An 8403-nucleotide genomic window follows, 5' to 3' on the forward strand; every position below is an offset into this window, starting at 1 on the left:
AAGAGATGATGTGCTATCCAATCGTCATAATATCAATATGAGTGTATAGTCAATTTCCTCTTACACATAGATATGAATAATTTTATATAAAATAAGTGCTATGTGTATACATGTTGTTTGTTTATTTGAGATTTATGTTGAAAGAATGATTTATACAGGTTTTAAACTGTATATATGTATTTTATATCTACAAATATGTTGGGTAAAACATGGGTAGATAAAGAATGAGGGATGAAAGATGATATAGATGTTATTTGCAGCTGTGCCTAATAAATAACATTTGCAGCTGTACCCAATAGAAAATAAAAGATGTTATTTGCAGCTGAAGCTAACAAATAACAATTGCAGTTTTGCCTAATAGAGAATCAATTTTGTTATTGGCAACTGCCCCTAATAAATAACATTTGCAGCTGTGCCTAATAATAACATTTACAGCTGCGCCATAGGCAAAGATGAATTCGTGTCCATTCCTTAGGTTAATCCTTAGGAATAAATGAACGAGGAAAAGCTGATTTCTTAGGGTAGATCCTTAAGATTAAAGAGGATAATGGGGATGAGGATTTGGGTTGATTGTTTGATTTTTAAACATAATAAGTTTATTTATTGGGGGTTCATAAGTATATTGCTCGTTGATGAAATTAATAAATTTATCGTTGGTTGATAAAAAAGTTAATAAATTTATTATTTATGGGTTGAAAACTCTATATGCTCAACAGACTCCAAGCTAGACTCACTAAGTTTATTTGTATCACAGATGCCGATACGAAGCCACATTACACTGAGAGATTAAAAGAGATGGAAATCACTACTGTAAATGAATCTATGTTCTGTTTATGCTTTTGGTCAGTATCAACGTGGGTATCCCGAGTTTTATAATGAAACGTAAATAAATTTCTTTAAGAAATGCTTTGATAAATGTTTATCACATTTTGTTTTGGAAACAAATTTTGCAACACTTCTTGAAAGATTACTCTGATTTTTTTTAAGAGAACTAGACATTTGTATCAGAGCATTAATTTAAGCGAACTAGAAATTTGTACGATTTCTAGACTTACACTTAGAATGCTAAGTGTTGATCGTGAGATGAGTGTCTACCATATTTTAGACACGAGCAATAGTATATTTTAGGAAAGATGCCTAAAATACTTTTATGTGTTAAATGTTATATGTTTGCCCTATATGATATCATTTGTTCGCATCTATGGTCTGTTGCCGACCGGATCTGGAAATTCTATGTGCTCAAGATTCTAAATGTTTAATTATGATATTAGAATTGACCTATAGTTTTGTCGGAGTAATAAGGAGGATTACATGTCTAAACCTTCCTCTATCTATATTCTCGTCTCGATACACCGAACGTCTGCTTTGGTGTATAGAACGTCATTGTGAAGACTCATAGCAAACTGAGTAAATTAAGGAAATGAGAAGGCTCACGATGATGAATGGTACGTATCAGAAGATATCGTAAGAATTATATTTTGCTTCTAGAATACGTCTAATAAAATAAGAGCATGTATAGAGGAGTACGGTACATTTGAATGTACACATTTGTTTGGCAGGATGATAGAACAGTTGGTGTAACTTCTGAAGTTGTTTTATCATATGGCGTTTCCATCACCAACCGAGTGGAAGCAGAATTGATGATTAAAGATATGCAAAGAAGAAGTCCGAGTAGAGTCTAGGGAAAATTTTATGATTATTTGAACACATTCGTATTTGTTAAATCGCTTTGTGATTTTAGGAAATAATAACTTGGGGATTGCGATACAATACTGTGGACAAGTATGAGTAGGTGTGAATAGTAGTAGAGATCTATACTACTGGAAGCACATGACTCACACATGGATCAGGGAAAGTCACAAGGCTACCAAGAAGCTAGTAAATTATTCCGTTTTATTAATGTATGTTGTTACCATTGTTTCGGTAGTGAATCGGAATATGAATGTTAATCTTACCTAAGTGGCCATATCAAATTGAGTCCGACTATGAGGATTTTGTTACGTGGTTTAGAGAACCAAGTTCGATGTAACATCTGACTTAAGTTAGAAGATTGAAATCAATGCGATCCGTACAAATGCGCTCGTTGTTAGAGAAATTTGTAGCTAGATATGCTACATGTTAAAATGTAATTATATCACATTAGAACATAAAGGAAGGTATAGTTTGTTATGTAATTTGACTCTAAGAGACTTGAGTCTAAACGCTGCATCACACGATGATACGTCATTAAAATATGACACATCGATACTTGGTAGTAATAAAAGAGCTTGCCTTAAATTTTTTAAAGAAGAAGAAGGAGTCTCCAGTAAGGATCAATATCGTGACTTGAAGGTCATAATTTGGAGTTTAACATAAGATAGAAAATAGGTGCAAGATTTGAGCGTCGCCTACAGTCAAGAAGTCTAAGAGTTAGATACACCTTCAAAGGAACAAAGATGCCACATTTATTACCTAGGATGAAGATAAAATGTATGGAATCATTATCCAAGCACTATTTCGTTGCTTATTCCGGGACACAATCATCCTAAGGAGGAGATAATTGTAACGCCTGCAGACTCGGGATAGTCAATTTAGAGATAATATGCATGAAAAATGACTTTTTGATGGAAAATTACTTAGAAGGAGTAATCTTAACTAAGTTTTAGTATATGTTACAAGGATTCCTTACATATAAAGAACGCTGAAATCCGAGTTATAACGAAGAAGTTATGACCTGTCGAAGTTTCGCGACAAAACCGGCACGACACTGCGAGACGTAAATAGTGAATTTACGATAGAACGATTTTTACCCTTAGTGATCTAAAAGAAAGTCATAGAATTCGTTAAACAGAGTCCATGCATAAAAAGAACGCCCAAATCTGACTTCGTATGAGGAAGTTATGATTTTTATAAGTTTCGACTTAGAAGAATGCACCCCAAAACTCGAAATTTAGATCGAGTGATTTTTAGCCAAAACAACCTAAACGAGAATCGAAGATCTTGTTGATAGTATTTCAACAGTAAAAAGACAGACGAAAACGGACATCACATGAAGAAGTTATTAATTTTTAACGAAGTTTTCCTGTCATAGCCTATTAAAAATATAATATTAAAAATAAAGTCAAACTTAGCTGATGAAATCTAAATAAAAGTTGTAGAGCATAATTTCACCTACGCATGGATATAAAGAACATCAAAAATGAAGTTTGTATGTGAAAGATATGGATTTTTGATGTTCGGGGAACAAACTTCGAGACCTTCATGAGGTGAACATACTTGGTTCACGAGGTGACCTCTCTCCTACTTTTCTCATCATTAAGCCTAATTTTAGCCCCCGAAGTCCCGATAACATCCTGACACCCGAAGCGAGTCCTGAGGCCCTGAAGATCCCGAGAAAAAGAGTTTCGAGCCGAAACTCTGCCCGCATAAAGCCCGGATTTTAGGAAAACATCCCGGTTTTATCGGAAACGATTGTTTTAAGAGACGAGGTGCTATCCAATCGTCATCATACCAATTTGAGTGAATTCGTTGCATGAAACCTTTTGAGCCTAGAAGATACACAGCAAACCTAGGAGATGATCAGGATCAAATTCACGAGGTGAACATACTTGGTTCCCGAGGTGAACTTCAAATTTTTTACCCTATAAATAGAAATCGAAGGCAGCTGATTTTGGTTGCTAATTTCTCAACATCTCTCCTACTTTTCTCATCATTAAGCCTACTTTTAGCCCCCGAAGTCCCGATAACATCCCGACACCCGAAGCAAGTCTCGAGGCCCCAAAGATCCCGAGAAAAAGAGTTTCGAACCGAAACTCTGCCCGCGTAAAGCCCGGTTTTTGGGAAAACATCCCGGTTTTATTGGAAACGATTGTTTTAAGAGACGAGGTGCTATCCAATCGTCATCATATCAATGTGAGTGTATAGTCACTTTCCTCTTACACATAGATATGAAGTATTTTATATAAAATACGTGCTATGTGTATATATGTTGTTTTTTATTTGAGATTTATGTTGAAAGAATGTTTTACACATGTTTTAAACTATATATGTATTTTATATATACAATTATGTTGGGTAAAACATAGGTAGATACAGAATGAGGGATGAAAGATAATATATATTTTATTTGCAGCCGCGCCTAGAAAATAACATTTGCAGCTGTGCCCAATAGAAAATAAAAGATGTTATTTGCAGCTGCGCCTAACAAATAACAATTGCAGTTGTGCGTAATAGAGAATAAATTCTGTTATTGGCAGCTACGCATAATAAATAACATTTGTAGCTGCGCCTAATAATAACATTTGCAGTTGTGCCATAGGCAAAGATGAATTCGTGTCCATTCCTTAGGTTAATCCTTAGGAATAAATGAACGAGGAAAAGCTGATTTCTTATGGTAGATCCTTAAAAATAAAGAGGATAATGGGGATGAGGAATTGGGTTGATTATTTCATGTTTAAACATAATAAGTTTATTTATAGTGGGTTGATAAGTTTATTGCTCTTTGATTAAATTAATAAATTTATTGTTAGTTGATAAAAAAATTAATAAATTTATTATTTGTGGGTTGAAAACCATATATGCTAACCAGACTCCCAAGCCAGACCCACTCGGTTTATTTGTATCACAGGTGCCGATACAAAGCCACATTACTATGAGAGATTAAAAGATGTGTAAATCACTAGTGTAAATGAATGTAAGTTCTGTTTATGCTTTTTTTCTGTATCGACGTGGATATCCCGACTTTTATAATGAAACGAAAATACAGTTCTTTAAGAAAATGCTTTGATAAATGTTTATCACATTTTGTTTTGGGGACAAATTTGGCAACACCTCTCGAAAGATTACTCTGATTTTATTTTAAAGAAGCATAAATGAAATCTGTCTTTTCTGGTCGAGCAAAATGGGGATGTCACAATTGGTATCAGAGCATTAGTTTAAGCGAACTAAAAATTTGTAGGATTTCTAAACTTAAACTTAGAATGCTAAGTGTTGATCGTGAGATGAGTGTCTACCATATTTTAAACACGAGCACTAGTATATTTTAGGAAAGATGCCTAAAATGATTTTATGTGCTAAATGTTATATTTTTGCCCTATATGATATTAAATGTATGGATCTATGGTCTGCTGCCGACCGGATCTGGAAATTCTATGTGCTCAAGATTCTAAACGTTTAATTATGATATTAGAATTGACATATAGTTTTGTCGGAGTAATAAGGAGGATTACATGTCTAAACCTTCCTCTATCTATATTCTTGTCTCAATACACCGGCCGTTTGCTTTGGTGTATAGAACATCATTGTGAAGACTCATAGCAAACTGAGTAAATTGAGGAAATGAGAAGGCTCACGATGGTAAATGGTACCTATCGGAAGATATCGTAAGAATTATATTTTGCCTCTAGAATACGTCTAATAAAATAACAACACGTATAGAGGTGTACGGTACATCTAAATGTACACATTTGATTGGCAGGATGATAGAACGGTTGGTGTAATTTCTGAAGTTGTTTTATCATATGGCGTTTCCATCACCAACTGAGTTGAATCAGAATTGATGATTAAAGATATGCATAGAAGAAGTCTGAGTAGAGTGTAGGGAAATTTTTATGATTATTTGGACACATTCGTATGGGTTAAATCGCTTTGTGATTTTAGGAAATAATAACATGGGACGAGTATGTGTAGGTGTGAATAGTAGTAGAGATCTATACTACTGGAAGCACATGACTCACACTAGCATCAGAGAAAGTCACAAGGCTACCAAGAAGCTAGTAATTGATTTCATTTTATTAATGTATGTGGTTACCATCGTTTCTGTAATGAATCGGAAGATGGATGTTAATCTGACCTATGTGGCCATATCAAATTGAGTCCGACTACGAGGATTTTGTTACGTGGTTCAGAGAACCAAGTTCGATGTCACATCTAACTTAAGTCAGAAGATTGAAATCAATGCGATCCATACAAATGCGATCGTTGTTTTAGAAATTTGTATCTAGAGATGCTACATGTTAAAATGTAATTATATCACATTAGAACATAAAGGAAGGTACAATTTGTTCTGTAAGTTGACTCTAAGAGACTTGAGTCTAAACGTTGCATCACACGATGATAGGTCATTAAAATATGACACATCGATCCTTGGTAGTAATAAAAGAACTTGCCTTATGTTTTTTAAATAAGAAGAATGATTCTCCAGTAAGGATCAATATTGTGACTTGAAGGTCATAATTTGGAGTTTAGCATAAGATAGAAAACAGGTGCAAGATTTGAGCATCGCCTACAGTCAAGAAGTCCAAGAGTTAGATACACATTCAAAGGAACAAAGAAGTCACATTTATTACCTAGGATGAAGATAAAATGCATGGAATCATTATCCAAGCACTATTTCGTTGATGATTCCGGGACACAATCATCCTAAGGAGGAGATAATTGTAACGCCTGCAAATTCGGGCTAGTAAATTTAGAGATGATATGCGTGAAAAATGACTTTTTGATGCAAAAATATTTAGAAGGGGTAATCTGAACTAAGTTTTAGTATTTGCTACAAGGATTCCATCCATATAAAGAACGTTGAAATCCGAGTTATAACGAAGAAGTTATGATTGGTCGAAGTTTCGTGACAAAACTGGCACGACACTACGTGGCGTAAATAGTGAATTTAGCATAGAAGGATTTCTAGCCTTATTGATCTAAAAGAAAGTCATAGAATCCGTTAAACAGGGAGCATGCAAAAAAGTAAGACCCAAACCTAACTTCGTATGAGGAAGTTATGATTTTTCTAAGTTTCGACTTTGAAGTATGACCCCAAAAACTCGAAATTTAGATTGAGTGATTTTTAGCCAAAACAATCTAAACGAGAATCGAAGATCTTGTTGATAGTAGTTAAATGGTAAAAAGACAGATGAAGTATAAAAATATAATATTAAAAATAATGTCAAAATTAGCTGACGAAGTCTAAAAAAAAGTTGTAGAGCATAATTTCACATACGTGTGGATATAAAGAGCATCTAAAACGGAGTTTGTATGTGAAAGATATGGATTTTTGATGTTTGGGGCACAAACTTCGAGACCTTCACGAGGTGAACATACTTGGTTCACGAGGTGAATTCGTTGCATGACACCTTTTGAGCCTAGAAGATACACAGCAAGCCCAAGAGATGCTCAGGATTAAATTCACAAGGTGAACATACTTGGTTCACGAGGTGAACCTCAAATTTTCAACCTGTAAATAGAAATCGAAGGCAGCCGATTTTGGTTGCTAATATCTCAACCTCTCTCCTACTTTTCTCATTATTAAGCCTACTTTTAGCCCCTGAAGTCCCGATAACATCCCGACACCCGAAGAAAGTCCCGAGGCCTCGAAGATCCCGAGAAAAAGAGTTTCGAGCCGAAACTCTGCCCGCGTAAAACCCGATTTTTGGGAAAACATCACGGTTTTATCGGAAACGATTGTTTTAAGAGACGAGGTGTTATCCAATCGGCATCATATAAGTTTGAGTGTATAGTCACTTTCCTCTTACACATAGATATGAAGTATTTTATATAAAATACGTGCTATGTGTATATATGTTGTTTGTTTATTTGAGATTTATGTTGAAAGAATGTTTTATACAAGTTTTAGACTATATATGTATTTTATATTTGCAAATATTTTGGATAAAACATGAGTAGATAAAGAAGGAGGGATGAAATATGATATAGATGTTAGTTGCAGCTGCGCCAAATAAATAATATTTGCAGCTGTGCCCAATAAATAATAAAGGATGTTATTTGCAGCTGCGCCTAACAGATAAAAATTACTGTTGTGCCTAATAAAGAATAAATTCTGTTATTGGCAATTGCACCTAATAAATAACATTTGTAGCTGCACCTAATAATAACATTTGCAGCTGCGCTATAGGCAAAGATGTGTTGGATATTATTCTTTTTATATATCAGCTCAGATACCGATTTGTTGAAAATATAACAATCTGATCACCACAACAAAAGGCTCGGTTACCAGTTACTGTGTGACAGATATATCAGTTTAAGATATAAGATAGATATATATATAAAGAATAATAATTGCGGAATAAGTATAAATATGAAAGCTGTAAATGACTGAAAGCTGTAATAATATAAATGACTGTATTTAAATGACGTAAAGCTATAAATAATATAAATGACTGTATTTAAATGACATAAAGCTATAAATAATATAAATGACTATATTTAAATGACATAAAGCTATAATAAAGTATATAAATATATAAATATATATCAATTAGGTTCGTCAATAAATTGATTGAACTGGACTCATGGAGCGACTGGTCGATATTTGTTCTTTGAATGGACTGGTCGATATTGGGACTCTTGGAGCGACTGGTCGATATTTGTTCAAAGATCAATCCAGCATTGGATAAGTAACAAAAAGTTCAT

This window comes from Lactuca saligna, chromosome 4, assembly GCF_052625555.1.
Source record: "Lactuca saligna cultivar CGN05327 chromosome 4, ASM5262555v1, whole genome shotgun sequence".
NCBI classification, from domain to species: domain Eukaryota; kingdom Viridiplantae; phylum Streptophyta; class Magnoliopsida; order Asterales; family Asteraceae; genus Lactuca; species Lactuca saligna.